The sequence below is a fragment of the Dipteris shenzhenensis genome, chromosome 6 (assembly GCF_047967505.1).
Source record: "Dipteris shenzhenensis isolate YYH24624 ecotype China chromosome 6, Dip_SZ_1.0, whole genome shotgun sequence".
NCBI classification, from domain to species: Eukaryota; Viridiplantae; Streptophyta; class Polypodiopsida; order Gleicheniales; family Dipteridaceae; genus Dipteris; species Dipteris shenzhenensis.
The window spans coordinates 33385414-33401227 of NC_141601.1; the positions used below are offsets into that span (position 1 = coordinate 33385414).

The window sequence follows — 15814 nt, forward strand, 5'->3', positions numbered from 1 at the left end:
AAAGTTTTCAGGTAATATGTATAAAGTTTTCATGCCTAAAGTTTTCATGTCTAAAGTTTATAGTTTATACCTGTTTGCCTTGCTTGCATCATTAAAGGAGACAATGCCATGATGGTAAGCATCCTATGTATTGATTTATATTTTATGATCTTTTAATATAATGTGCTTTGTTAGGTCTGCTAATGTAATGGTTGTTGAATTGATGCAGGAGGCATTTGAGATCACTCATTGGTGCACTATATTAGTCTAGCAGGAGGATACGTTGTGGTCTTCCACATCCAATTTTTAGAATGGCCTACTTAACTTCTGAAGTGCATCAAAGTATTGATAGCTTGATCATTGTGATCCACATCACATGGCTTCCCCCATTGCATTGTATCCCATTGGCAATGGTGTAAAAAACTTTGTGCTTGGCTACCCTGAGAGGAGAGCCTTAATGGTATTAGTATTAGGATCTTACTTGGGGATTTCAAAAGCCTCTTTTTTCTATGTATTAGAGGTAGAGCAAAAAGGAGGCACAGGCTATGAAGAGTCTTTGTATTTGAATGGAGAGATTATAATACAAAAATGTATATTTTATCACATTCTCTTCCTTGCAAGATACCATGTTATAAGCAATAATTTTGATTGAGTCATGGTTGAAATTTTGAATGTGCTATTAATTCAATATAAGGTAATGTCACTTTGAATTATAGAGTATTGAATACACCACCTCCAAGTTTGTTGTGTAGAGAGGTGAACTGTTTAGATGCAAACTTGTCCCTTTTCCTTTATTTGTATCCAAAGTAATTACAAATTTATGACCCCCTCAACTTGTGACTGATTTTTGAAGGTCTTCTACATTGAATTTGAATATTCTGGGAAGACCTTTTTTTCCACTCAAATATCATAGAGCTACTCATGCTCTCGATTTTGAACTAAAAAAATTTGCAATCGGAGTTATAGTGCAAAAGCTATAGCTATTTTACTATTCTCTTCATATTCCATGCAATTAAGTCCTATTACTTGTATATATATTTTTGTAAAACTAATTTAGGAAAATATTATGAATATTCCAAGTCAAAATAATACTCTCGACCAAGTTTGGTAATTTTGATGACCATTTTTGGGCGCAAAAGGCAAAGTTGGTTAGGACACCATGGGGTGTCCAAAAATGCACAAACCTGCCACGGCGTGAATTTGGCCATGTGGACACTTGTGCATTTTTGGACACCCCATGATGTCTTGACCAACTTTGCCTTCTGTGCCATGGTCAAATTCCTCCTTTATTTGCCAAAAATGAACATCAAAATGGCTGAAGTTGTCAAACTCCTTCATCTACCTCTTCAAAATCTATATTTCTTCATAGGAAATCATGAAGTGCATCAATCCTTTACAAGGTGATATAGTAGCAAACCTAAAAATTAAAATAAAAGATACATGGACATAGCCAACCTCCATGACTAAGAAAACATAGAAAATGAAAATTTTAGATGTCTCTTCAAAATATATATTTTCTCATGTAATGCATCAAATTATTTCAAGGTGATTTAGTGATATGAAATCAAATATTTCATTGACATAGCCAACTTAAAAGGTGGCTCCAAAGGCAAGATAAACAAAGAAAATGAAAACTTACAAGGTGATGTAGTGGAAGATCAAAGTCTTCTGGATTAATTAAAAAATTACATTGACATAGCCAACCTACAAGGTTTCTCCAAAACCAAAAAATTATATAGAGAATATATTGCCTAAGGGTCTTACCAGAGCTGTGCTACAAGGCACATAAGTTGTCATATTGACCAATCGTCATTTGCTAAGTTACTTTGTAAATATTTTCTTTTTCATGTTTATCTATGTTGAAGTTGATGCATCTATAAAGACACATGGATTTCAATTAGGTAAATGAAGGAATTTGACAATTTGGGCCATTCCAATGTCCTTTTATGGCAAATGTTGAAGGAATTCAACTGCAGCACCGAAGACAAAGTTGTTGGGATGTCATGGGATGTCCAAAAATGCAAAAACCCACCACGGCGCGAATTTGGCCATGTGGAGGGTGTCCAAATGACCAAATTCGTGCCATGGTGGGTTTTGGCATTTTTGGACACCCCATGATGTCCCGATCAACTTTGCCTTCTCCGCCGCGATCAAATTCCTCCTACATTTGCCAAAAAATGACATTGAAATGGCCCAAGTTGTCAAATTTCTTCATCTACCCCTTCAAAATCTATATTTCTTCGTAGAAAATCATGAAATGCATCAATCCTTTACAAGGTGATGTAGGAAAATCTCAAAATTTGGTTTTTAAACACTCCATCTAATCAATGTGGTGCGATGGTTAAATTCCTTCTACATATGTATTGGAATGCCCAAACTTGGCAAACAACATTTTATTGACTTGTAAGTTACATCAAAATGTGATATAACTTTTGCGTGCAACCTGATATAAAAAAAGATGCAAGATTAAAAACAACAGATAATTTAAATAGACATAGCAAAAGATTCACCATTTGGCCATAGATACATGAATTTTTTTTTGCTTTAGATAGAAGAATATTATTAGAAATAGGTGTTTGTATTTCAAATTGTATTACAAAGAGGCTTCTTAGCCTGTTTCTCTTCTCCTTCAACTCTAATACACCAATAATAGGGCCTTTGAATCCTGGACTAAGTCCTTAGAAAGACCGCTATGCTATTTGCAATCTCACATTCAACTCGTAAGTTCTTATAATCTCATGTACAACACATTGGAATGGATCACGTAGGTTTCCTTGGGTCAATACTGTGAATTCTCCATGCCTTCTTGTTCCAAATGGATAGATTCTCCATTCCTACTTGCTACTACACACATGAAGAAACATCATTTTAGAAATTTAAATTTAAATAGATGTAATGCATCATGTGAATTCTTCTTCTTCAATAAACTTTTGAGCTTCAAGACTTACATTAGCTGCATCACAAGCTCCAAGCATCTCGTTTGCATCACCATTCCCTTCAAGTCCTGCATCACCTCCAAAACAACTTGCTCATGCATGGCTTTGTGTCTTTCGATATGAAGAGTCCATATTATCCATGCCCACCATTCTCATATCATCCTCCATGAAGGTCCTCAAAGAACAACTAGGGGAACCTTATCAAAAGCAATGCACCACTATGGATAATCCAAAGTAAGAAATTACATTGAAACACTACGAAATTAACATTTTATATCATATTCTCCTCTTTGGAGCACCTACTGAGGTTCAAGATGCTTCTTTTCTTGAAAAAAACAATCATGGATCACATATTGATCTTGCAACTATACGGTCACATGGTAGCATGGGAGGTCTCCACAAATGGTGCCATTAATAGTTGCAAAGTTTACAGAGACTGTGGTAGGCCATGATGGAAGATAGGTGATGTTTGAGGAGGGATGAGAAAGACCATGAATATTACGAGGGAGTAGAAGCAAGCGGAGGACTAGGTGTGAGGATGAAGGTAGATGAATATGCATGAGTAGGAGGAGTAGAAGCAATAGGAGCAGGCTTGAGCATGAGGCAAGAGGAGCTTGCATGAGTAGGAGGAAGGAGGGGGAGGAGGAGGATGCATGTGGGAGGAGGGACGAGGAGGCATGTGGACAAAGGGAGGAGGAGGGGGGGAGGGAGGAGGGAGGCAGGGGGAGGGAGGAGGAGGAGGAGGAGTAGGAGGAGGAGGAATGGGATGTGTGGAAGAGGAGGGAGGAGGGAGACAAGGTACCACTGAGACATCTGGTTATTGTTCATGTCTTGCATGATCTCCCATATAGCCTTGGCAATGCTTGCCTTTAAGATAAGGAGATTGATAGATTTTTTATATTTGCATATCTCTTGAAGTGCCATAATTACATCTTTGGATCTATGCTTCTTCACTTATGGAGGATCTGGAGCGGGAGGTCCCTGGAAGGTCTTTGGCTTGGATGTAGTGGTGGATGCTATGCTTGTGGGCATGGATGAGGTGGACCCTACTACTATCCTCCCCCTTAACATTGAGGTTGAGGTCATTCCTCTTAATAGACTTTCTCATTCAAATAATATTGCTTCATTCTCTACTCCACTTGTTGTAGCACTCCTTCTTCATCCTTTCTTTGGATTCCTCTTCTTCTTGCATCTCTTGCCTTTAGATGGCAATGTTAGGATGGGATTTTGGGTGGATGCCTCCTCCAATGTGGGCTTCTCTTTTGGGTGAATTTCTGAGTTTGGGGGGATCACTTGTGGTCTCCTCGTCATTAGACTTAGGCAACTATTGGCCTAATTTTTTGGCCTTTTGCTCAAAATGCTAGTTTTCAATACTAACCTCCCAAAACATAAAATTGACTCAACCTTAAACTAAAAACTTATAATTAACATGCTAATTGTAAGTTTTTAATAAGTAAATTACCTAAAAACAACAGCATACATCTAAATATCACAAACATTGGTAAATATTGCATGTAAAACAAATCAAAATTTAAAACAAACTCTCTAATGATCGTATCGAACATGCTAAAACAAAATATGAATGCCAATAACATCAACACATAAAATATGGTTAAACGGCAATAAATAAAACTAATATTGCATACACAAACCAGAAAAGTGACAAATAAAATGACCTTGCACTAGAAAAATATATTAACACACTTAAACTTAGTAAATTACATAGAAACAAATAATAGTATGTTTAAATACCACAAATATTGTTAAATTATTACATATAAAACAACCCAAAATTTAAAACAAACTATCCAATGAAGGTATCAAACATGCTAAAATAAATTATAAATGTCAATAACATCAGCACATATACAATAGAAAATGAAACTAATATCACATACAAAGATACCACACAAAAAATAAATAAATTAACTTGCATTTAGCAAATTTAGAGGCACACTTGAGTTAGCAAATTACAATAAAACAACACAAATTACATTTGAAAATAACAAATATTGTTAGACTATCAAATGCAAAAAAGACCAAAAACTTGTGAATGAACAATATGAGATTCTTAAGAAAGGGGTCTTTGAATAAAAAATGTGATCAAGCTTGTCCTCCTCAGTGGCCCCTCTTGTATTGAAGTTGATGGATCTTGCTTCAAAATAAATTATATGCTCCCAAATATCTCAAAATTAATTTCAAGTGAACCCTTGTAGAAAACTATAGATAATAAGAGTGTATGTGTTTGAAACTATTTATTTGCTTGAAAAGATATGCAAAGTGACTCCTTTTTACTATTGCACTATCCCCTCTTGTAAGAAAGACTCTATAATCTCACTTTTCATAAAATTTCTTACATAATAAAAAAATCTTTCAACACAAAACAATGGTTTGAGATGATGCCTCCTTAGAGATTGTAGCAGGACAAGTGACCAATCTTGAGCAATGGGCAAAAGAAAGATTTATTTTCATACATAAGCAAGTGGAATGCTTGAAATTCAATCTATAAGAATCTCGTCTAGTAGCTCCTTGTAGGCTTGAAACACCTTGCATCATCTAGAACATTGATTACATTCTATTTCTGATTGAAATTGATTTGAAATAGAGTCCATCCCATGATAGGGAGCATAGAGAAATAAGCTTCCCACTCAAAAGAAAGAAAGAAATTTGAAAATAGGTTTGGAGGAAGGAAAACTCAAATGGCACTTAGAAATGAGGGAGTAAGAAGAGAAATGAAAGAGAATGAGAGGACTGTGATAGTTGGATGGGAGGATTTGATTTCAAGACAGATGGACCAAGTTTTGTTAAGAAACTAGGTTGTTTAGTTTGGTTATAGTTCAAAAAAGCGATGGAAGAGTTGAGATAGCAAGTGGGAGGTCTACGTCAAACTTTGGTCCATTGAATAAAGAAATAACAAAGTCATGCCACTTCCAATATTCTATTTCCCTCCATTATCCAATATTTTACTCAGCTTTATTCCCCTTATCCTCCCATGTCACCAACCCACGGGCTCTCTTACAAGGCCCCTTTTGACGTCCAAAATTTTTATAATGGAATTTATAGTAAGAACTTTAGGTAATTAAATGTTATTGTCCAATGTTATTTTATTATAATGTTGGACCATACCTTAAAGAATAAGTAGAAGAATACATGTTTTTCCAATTCCAAGGTCAAAATAGATGTATCTTTTCTAACGGGTAAATCCTTTTACTAACATTATGTCATCAAATATTTCTTTTTGTTCTTTATTGAGTGACCTTATTCTTTGTTAAGTAAAAATATGTTTATTAGTGGGAATGATGAAGTTACTGCATGTTTTTTATGTGTGGGTAGTTTGGGATACCTAATCCAATATCATATTGTTCTTGACTAATTTTACTAATTTTTATGAAGCAATCATTGTCCAAATAATTTCAAGGCATACCTAATCCAATATCATATTGTTCTTGAGTCGTTTTACTAATTTTAATGAGGCAATCATTGTCTAAAGAATTGCCATTGTTTAAGTTCTCAATATTTTCATTACTTTGAAGCAAATTATTATAACTAAAGTCATACACATTTCCCATGTTTCATGAATTAGGAGTTCTTGATTCTCACCATGTTTAAATCGATAGTACAAAAGTATTTGTTTGGATCCCTTTTTCTCCATGTTTTGTTATGTTATATATTTTCAATGTTTGTCACATTCTTTTTATAATTAATGCTCTATGTTCTTTTTGGTTTGTGTTAATAAATTGAAACTATCTTGTTGTCCTATGTAATGGCAAAGACAAACCTTATCCAATCTTGTGCTTCTTGAGTTACAAAAACAAACTCAAAAAATACTTGTACAGGATAGAGACCCCAATCATCAAGTTATAGATGATATTGATCACCTACTATTTTAAGCTTCCTTAATCTCTCAGCAATGTATACAATAGAAGATTTCAATAAGCACTTCATTTTACTATACTTTTTGAATAGAATATAAAATAGCTTATAACTCATGCTTAAGTAGAATCATAATTTAGGTATATGCATTGTACAATGTGCCGTATGATCATTTGGGTTGTGCTAAAAAATCCATTCTCCCCAATAATCATGTATCTAAACTTTGCAAAGACACATGTTCTAATTCCACCATATCCTCCAAAAGATTTAGAATTCGAGCACATACCCCCTTACACAAACAAACAAACAAATACACTTATAAAGGTATGATCTCTCTCCCTCTCTTTCTCAATTTAATTCATCTCTCTCTCTCTCTCTCTCTCTCTCTCTCTCTCATAATTCAAAAACATAGCAATTCTAAATACAATGAATCCCCCCCCCTGCCCCCCCCTCTCTCTCTCTCCTTCTCTTAACCCCCTCAAACAAAATAATAGTTCAAAATACAATCTCTCTCTCTCTCTCTCTCTCTCTCTCTCTCTTATTCTGTTTGTTTCTCCTATACCAGAGAAGAAATTTTTTTGAAAATAGTCTTATGGCTTCCAATACCATCTCTCCCCCCTCCTTGCTTTTTACAACAAGCATATAGATAGATTGTGAGATGAAAACTTATGTACTTAATAAAGAGACATTTTTCAAAGCAAAATCACTTTCATTACCTTGGAAATTTGTGTTGTTCCCTTTGATATTGATTCTTCATTCTTCAATAAGACATAGAAAGGGGTGAAAATGATAAAAGGCTCATGTTTTCTTCTTGCTTCCAAGTAAAGTCAGGTTGAATCTAGAATTCTAAGAGAGAGAGGAGTAAGTGGAGAATGAATGGAAGAGATGATGGAGTAAGAGAGAAGACGGATGAAAAAATCTTGAATAGAAGTTTTCTCTAAGAGATTTTCACAAGTAGAATAAAAACATGAATAGAGAAGAGGGAAAATGACTAATCAAGAGTGAAATGAAGATAGTTTGAAATAAGCTACTAGAAAGTGGTGGGAATGCAATTTTGGAGTGCTTGGAAGAAGTAACATGTTTTAGAAGAGAGGGAGGAGTGAGAGAATTAGCTTGGAAGTCAAAGTTTTGGGCCATCCACTTTGCATGAAACTCAATACCACCTAGTTTGAGGCATGTAAAAATTATTGTTCCTGTCCGGATATGCTTTACATGGTCGATCAAGCATTAAACACTCTTTTTGCCTCAGTGTGATGCACATCCATAAAAAAACACGCTCTTAGGTGTGTTATTTGAACAAGTACTTATTGGATGGGTGCCCCACATTGCATGCAAAAACAATGAGGCCTAACATGGTCAGGCTAGGCTTGCCAGAGGTAATATTTTATTATGAAGCCCCAATGACGATTTTGTAAGCATTTTGGAAACAAAGTTTAATTTCCCCTAGATTTGGGGAGCCTCTGTTACAAAGAAGTCCATATGGCATAACCTCCTTGATGGATTCTATATTTCCTTATCCAAGCCTCTAATATTTTAAAAATTCTCTAAATGGATCCTTTTTTTAGTCCAAAATTTTTGTAATGTGCATTACAATTATGATAAATACATTAGTAAAAACCTTGCATCTTTATTGAGAGAGAAACTTAACACATTGACCTCCCTTTATTTACAAGTACAAACTATTCTTTTTCATGACATATCCTTAGTTAGGAGAAAATTAAACTTCGATAACTTGCATATGTGTTCCTTCAAATGAGCTCATTCTAAATACTTCGGTGGTGTTGATGTAATAACTTGTGTTGACTAGTGTGTGTTCAAAAAATGCGGGACACCTTGGAGTGCATGGCTAACACATATTGCTTTTAACTAAAAACAACAATGAGACAAAAAAACAATCATGAAAATCATTTAGAAAATGTACTCATACATATTATCGAATAGATTACATTAACAATAAGTGCTTATGTCAAGCACCACAAGGCCATACATCCCCCCACCTTTACTACATGACTTCACCAATGAACAAGTAGTGAGAACATATTGCAAACTACAAAAGGAAAGAAATATGTTTTAATAGAAGTATACCAGTTTAGTGAAACAACAGTTGGTCCAAACTATTCCAAGATCCTAAAACAACAAATGGAATACAAACAACCATAGAAATAAAAGAAGGAATCGTCATTGAATTTATGCTTAGAAATATAAACCAACAAGATGGCCTAGTCAATGGAGTGGATGGAATTCTTATGACCACGTCTATACAAAATGGAAAAGATATGGTGTGGATAGAGTTCCAATAATGATATAGGAATGAGAACAAGAAATAATTACATTAATGTTTACTCCATAAGAATAAGTAAAACATGAACTCTAATTTTTGGAATTGTAAAAGAAGTGTAGATAGGACCTTATAAAACAAGCATTCTTACATGTCAACAATTTCTTATATAACCAGTGGTGCTGAAAGAACAATTACAAGGGAAAAAACTAGCTTTCTCTCCAACAGGTATACATACCAATAGACATGGGTACACTGCAATATCACATGTTGAGAATATTTTGAGAAATTTTATTTGCTTGAGGCACTATAAATCAACACTTCAACATAGAAAAGATGTCCACAATGAAATGGAAAGGTTAAATATTACATCAAGATGGCAAACTATAAAAGAACAAGATAAGAATATGGAACATAGTTGTTATGAAGGTCCCTACCAAAATATGAATTTATGAACTACAAATTTGACACAATAAGATATTATGTGTTTGTATGAAACTAGGACTAAAAACTATGATTTATATGTATCTCAAAATCTCAGCACAATTAAAAAATTTTCAAGTGTAGATCCTTGTATATTGATAGAAAAATCTATAATACTTGAGGTAGGTCCTTGTATATTGATAGGAATCTAACACATAAACACAACAAGAAGTAGAAATTACAGAAGCTCACATTTATAAGAAAAATAAGAAAATAAAAAATACATTGTTTTTTAACATATATAGACCATCAACAGAAAATATGGATCTATTCATTACATTTTTTACAAGAAACAATACACATAAAAAAATTATTGGTGACTTTAACATTGACATATCCAAAACAATAACAAATTAAAAAAGCCTTCAAAAAACAATGGAGGGATTTACTTACCATTTGCATTTACACAAACAACAATGTATGGCAGCCACTTAGACATAACATACCAAAAGAGTAAACAAATAGTGGAACTTCATATGGATAATGGTCAATCATTCAATAACTTATATACATGCTTAAATAACCTCACCACAATTTGAATATAATTCTCATTGAATATTCAATCAATATCTACACTTAAAATTAACATTTCTCACAAAATACGAGTCACTAGTGATAAAAAGAATACATATATGCACGTAAAAGAAGAAAAATCACAAAGAAAGCTATAGGGAGGACTAGGGATGCCCGACATTCGGTTTAAAAACATTTCATTGCTGGAAAAATGGCTCCCATACCTTTTTGAGGGCCAAATGCAGCGGGTAGTCAAAGAGTTCATAGAGAAGGCAAAGGGCAAGGGGGTAAGGTAATGGAGAGGGCTGGATTGGTATGACAGATTGTGTACCTCCTTTCCTCTACCTATAACAAGGCTAGAGCTAATTGCAGGATTGGTACAAGCTTGGACAACATGCATGGAGTAGATGGCCTAGAAAGGAAGGGACTAAGAGGGGATGGAAGTCTGCATGAGAGCATATGGTGGAGCAGATCCTTGAGAAGGGGGGGGGGGCTGCATGACATTGTGAGAGCCAGAGACCTATTGAAAAATGGCATGAGGTCATGGTCCACCATCTGGAATCCTCACAAGGCTGATTCGAGGTGTGTGAGGATCCGTGGATGAGCTTCTTGCCACATTTGCAATGGCAGACAATGAAATGGATCTGATGCGGTTAGTGTTGGAAAGGACCCTCAAGGGGTGGCTGCTAACTTTGTTCCAACCCAGGACTGGAGGGCTAATCAATGGTGTTTAGGGAAGACCCCCTTCGTAAAAGTGATAGCCGGTGGGATTTAAAGAAGACTAGTTGTGGCCCAAGTTGCAACAATGAATTTGAAATTGAAATGGGCCTTAGGCAGGGCCTGTTGTGGTGGAAGGCAAGGTGTGGGGACATTTGGAAGGGCTACATAATAGGCAAGGCAAAGTTCATACTTTGGAAATTGTTAAATTAGTGGATGCAGGCTAGGAGTAAAATAGCCAAGAGAATACAGGTTAATCCCGAATGTGCCTTATGTGCTAATGCTCTAGAGGATGTAAGGCACTTGATCTGGAGGTGCCCGATCTCTCAAGAGGTTTGGCAGAAGCTAGAGACAGTCGTGTGGAGTACAGGGCTAATGGTGTGGTTCACCTTTAGGCCTAAATGGAGAATCCCCTTATTAGGGGACATGATCAAGCCTCCTTCATCACTGGCTGGTAGTTGGCCGTACCTTAGGGTAACAGTTATTCTGGTGCTAAGGGAGGTTAGGAATAGGCTTGCCTTTCACCATAATGTGCAACATATGTTTAGGGTGCTGGTCATTTTGGTTGTACTCAAGATTGTACCTTCGCGACTTCAACAAGGCATTAGGAATGCCCCCCATTGATAGAAAACTGTCATTAATTAATTTGTTTGCTGTTTGTGGGGGAGGCATGCACAAAAAAAATAAGTTAAGGGGACAAACGATTAAATAGTTCGAGAACTTTCTTGGATTTCTAGAACTTGCACAAATTCCAAGGACTCGAGCTTCTTGGAGAAGCCTCTGCATCCAGTAACCTCTGCCTTGGACTATAAAAGGAGGAAGGGGGCCAATAGAATTATAGGCAAAGAAGGGGGCTGTAAAAGCCTCTCAAGGAGGAAGCGAAGGGGAGGAAGGGGGTGAGATGGAAGGCAAGGGGAAGGGAGAGGAGTGGAAGCAGGGGGAAGGGAGAGGAGGGAGAGGAAGCAACGAGAGCAAAGGAGAGAAGGCAAAGATGAGAGCGGAGGAGGAACAACGTAGAGGCGCACAGAGGTGATAAATTTAGTGTTGTAGCTTAGAATAATTGGTATTTGGTAAACAAGACACTAACTAATTAATATATTTTAAAGAGAAACAAGTTGAAGAAAGTTCAAGTGGCCTGCCTTGGAGATCGAAAATGAAAAAGAAGACGACTATGGCAGGCCCAAAAATTTACATTTGACTGCTACGACCTTAAAGATTGATAAATTTCACAACTGCAAATCTTATAAAAATCATGCATGCTTTCACAATAAACTGCAGATCTCGGAAATCTCCCCAAAGTAACATCTCAAAATCGATGCAATGACACAGACTCTCAATGGATGACTTAGATCGATCTGATCTACCGATTCAAAGGCCCTACATACATTGTCATTATGCTTATTGTGGAACAGGCTTTGCCCAGATTACCTGGCCTTGAGGGCGTTCACAGACAATCGATTTTTGAAATTTGCACATTGAAACGAATCAAGCGTCATTTGAAGTTCTTGAACGAAATCCTTGTGTAATTTTTAGTCTAAGCTAAACGAGCAGCTGACCAAAAGAGAAAAAGGCAAAAGGTCACATCATCTTTGATGCTTCTCATGTTAGAGAACATAATATTCCATCCACCCGCTGTTAAAGATATAAGCGATAGTGATGCTTCTCATGTTAGAGAACATAATATTCCATCCACCCGCTGTTAAAGATAAAAGCGATAGTGAGCGACTGATTCATAGTTGCACTTCGAAGACAAGGCTGGGAAGAGGCTTAGCATCATCTGCTGCAATATATCGTCTTAACGCAGCGAATCAAACTGGCTGAAACTGGCAAAGATAATGCAAAACATGCTCCCTCTGCTACAGCAACAAAATCAATGTTGGATTGCAAACACCTAGATGGATTTTTTCAAGCTCCCCTGCCAAAATACTCAGGAGGAAAAGATCGCAGCCAAGTACTTGAAGTGGATCTTTGGAGGGTTGGCAGTTGCCATCGTCCACGCTGATCTCGTTGAAAAATGCTGATGACCACGTCGTGGCCACCGCTCACTATATCGTCCATAGCTTAGGCTCCTCCAATTTCCGTGACATGCTCCATATCCTCTCCAACTTCGACGATCGCTTCTCCCGCTTCAGCCTCTCCCTCCCTCGCGATTCTCCGTCTTTCTGCCCTCCTCAGGTCGACCCCCACGGCTTCGTTGATCGCTCCGGGAACCCAGACAAGCATGTCCTTGGCCTTCACCCGTTCATCTTCTTCGTCTCCAAGAAGCAGGTGACGATCTGGGAATAAGAGCAGACGCGATATGATTTCTTGACATGGTGCTGTTGGTTGCTGCGGGTGGTCATCCTGTGGTCATCCACACGAAGCCCGTTTCTTCAACATATCCACCCTTGATGGCGTCCTGCAGAGGAAGGAGCCTGCGCCCCGGGAGGCCGAAGCTCTCGAAAAGGTCCACCGATTTCTCTAGGCACTCGTCGCCGTAGTGGATTATAGTCTTAGATCGGAGCTCGGGGAAGGAAAGGGTATGATCTGTAGCAGTGGTGGTAGCCATGGCTGCGATTCAGCCCAGCTATGGTGACAAGGAGAAGCTTGGAGGCATGATCTTAGAGGATCAGAGCAGAAGCAACAGAGGAAAGAGGCAAGGCACGGGACTCAAAAGACACAGGAAGGTGGCAGACGGGCAAGTTGCAGAACAATTGCATGCATGACAACCAAAAATAGGATCAAATCTGCAGAAGAATAAAGACTAAGTGTGCAGGGAATAAGCCTCCACTGAGAAGCCAATGAAAATTGAAGTGTTTTCATATTTCAAAAAATTCTTGAATTTCTGCTTTACCAAATGTATCACAAAGGAATCTCAATGTTGAATTTAAAATAATTGGTTTGGGACAACAATAAAGTAGTCATTTAATTTAACATACATTGTTCATTTAATTCTTCCAAAACGTAAGAGGCAAACAAATGTTATAGAACCCTCGGTTCATTACATTATTGCCATAATTCAATTTCAATCCACAAATACAAGTATGGGGGGACATACAGGTTTGCCGCCTGGTTAAGTAATGAGACAAAACTGACATCAAAGATATCGCCCCCGACGAATTGTCTTTGAGCGTACCATGTGAGCACTGAGAAAAGCAAGAGACCGAGGGACTTGATTTGTTGAAAACATCATAGGGAGAGACGTGGGAGGGAACGAAAAGGGCAGCTTCTGCAACACTCAGAGAAGTGGCTTGGTCGAATACGCAGAAGGACAGGTAACCTCTGAGCCTACCTCTCTGTCTGTTCGAGAGAGATTTGTGTGTGTGTGTGTGTGTGTGTGAGAGAGTCAGAGAGAGAGAGAGAGAGATTCCACCTCTGTCTGTGTGGGAGGTTGTTTGGTCGGCTTGGGGTAGAGGGCCGCTAGGAAGCCGAGAGAGAGAAGTTAATTCTCGAGGTGGAGAGAAGGAGAATCAGAGGGAGCGCGGGAGACACCGGAAGCAGATCGAACAACGGAAACTGGGAACGCTTTTCTCTTTCAACGTTTCTCCCTGCTTCTCCAAACCCAAGGGAAAGCATTGAATGTTGTGATGCAGTTGGCAGGAAAAATGTTAAAAGTGACGGTGCTGCTCTTGTTGTTGGTGGCGGTAGCTCAAGCTGCTCCGAATACTTTAGAGCTACAGCATCTCTGCAATTCGGCTAGCTTCGTCCGCGGAACTCCGTTTGATCGCAACCGTGACTACGTTCTCAACGACGTGCTACAAAACACGGCTGCCAACATGGGTGCACCTTACCGCAGCATCTCCGCGGAACCCACGGAGTTCGTGTATGGCAAGAGCTTGTGCTCCAAAAGCTTGTCGGCAGCCGACTGCAGGTCCTGTTTGGACACAATCGTTGGGCAGCTTCCCCAGGACTGTGGCAACGCTGTGGGGGCACGAATTCAGCTTGTGGATTGCTTCATACGCTACGAAGCATACGCATTCTCTGATTCTGATTAAGGCTCTTGGTCTTCGAGGACGTTGGCTAAGTATCCACATGAATCATCAATCAACAAGAGACTATTTACAAAGTGACGACTCCAAGGCATAAAGCCTATGTAACAACGTGATCATGAATTATTTATTAGCCAATAACTATTTTGCTTCTCTCTCTCTCTCTCTCCCCTTTGAGTGAAATCTCTTAAGTCCTTCTGTCTTAAGTCCTTCTATAATTAACATAGACTAGGATTACAACTCTACACCATATATGGCTAGACATGACTATTTTGGCAAGGCTAGATTCAAGGCCAAGCAAGCAATAAATGAAGTCCAACCTCATGGGGACGTGAAAGCAAGCTGGTAGTGGGGCTAGACTAGGATTACAACTCTACACTTTAAATGGCATTCTGTGAGACTCTCCGTGTATCCTTTCATTCACCCAAAAAAAACAAGATGAATACGATTCATTTGGCATGCCCCAATTTCAAATGAAATTTGCTTTCACGAATTGGACGGCTATGTGTGTAACATATAATATGGAGTGGTCTGACCAATACGCGTAGTTGGTATCGTTGTTCGTATTGTTTGATTTGTTGTTTGTCCATATGTGGTTAATCGTAGATCCATATATTGTGGTTGTGTTTATGTTTGTCTTTTTGACATGTACGATTGTAGTTTAGATTTTGTTGTTGATTGGTAGTTATAGTCAATATATATTAAAGTTACCCATGATGTATATTGTAGTTGACCGTGGAATCGGTCGAAGAATGTGGTCTAGTGTCTGTATCAATGATGCTATATTGGAAGTTCGATGCTTTGTAAGTGTTTATAATTGCAGTACTATAGCAACTTGTTGATTGGAACATACTTAGTAGACATTGAGCACCCTCATTATACATCTCTTTTGTCATGGAATTGTATCTAGACAACATATGGTTCTTTCTGCATGTATGAATCTCTAAATATCTCGTCCACTCCATTGATGATGCCATCTGATATGTCAAGGTTTCCTGAGCGAATTTCAACCATCATTCTTGGTTTTAACCTTAGTTCTTGATGCAACCCAGCTATGTTTTTAAGGT

At 37.8% G+C, this 15814-nt stretch overlaps 1 pseudogene; it reads left to right on the top strand.

The window, feature by feature from the left end:
• Window positions 1-13325: 13325 nt before the first annotated feature.
• Window positions 13326-14753, top strand: LOC147901079 (antifungal protein ginkbilobin-like protein pseudogene; annotated as a pseudogene).
• Window positions 14754-15814: the final 1061 nt, after the last annotated feature.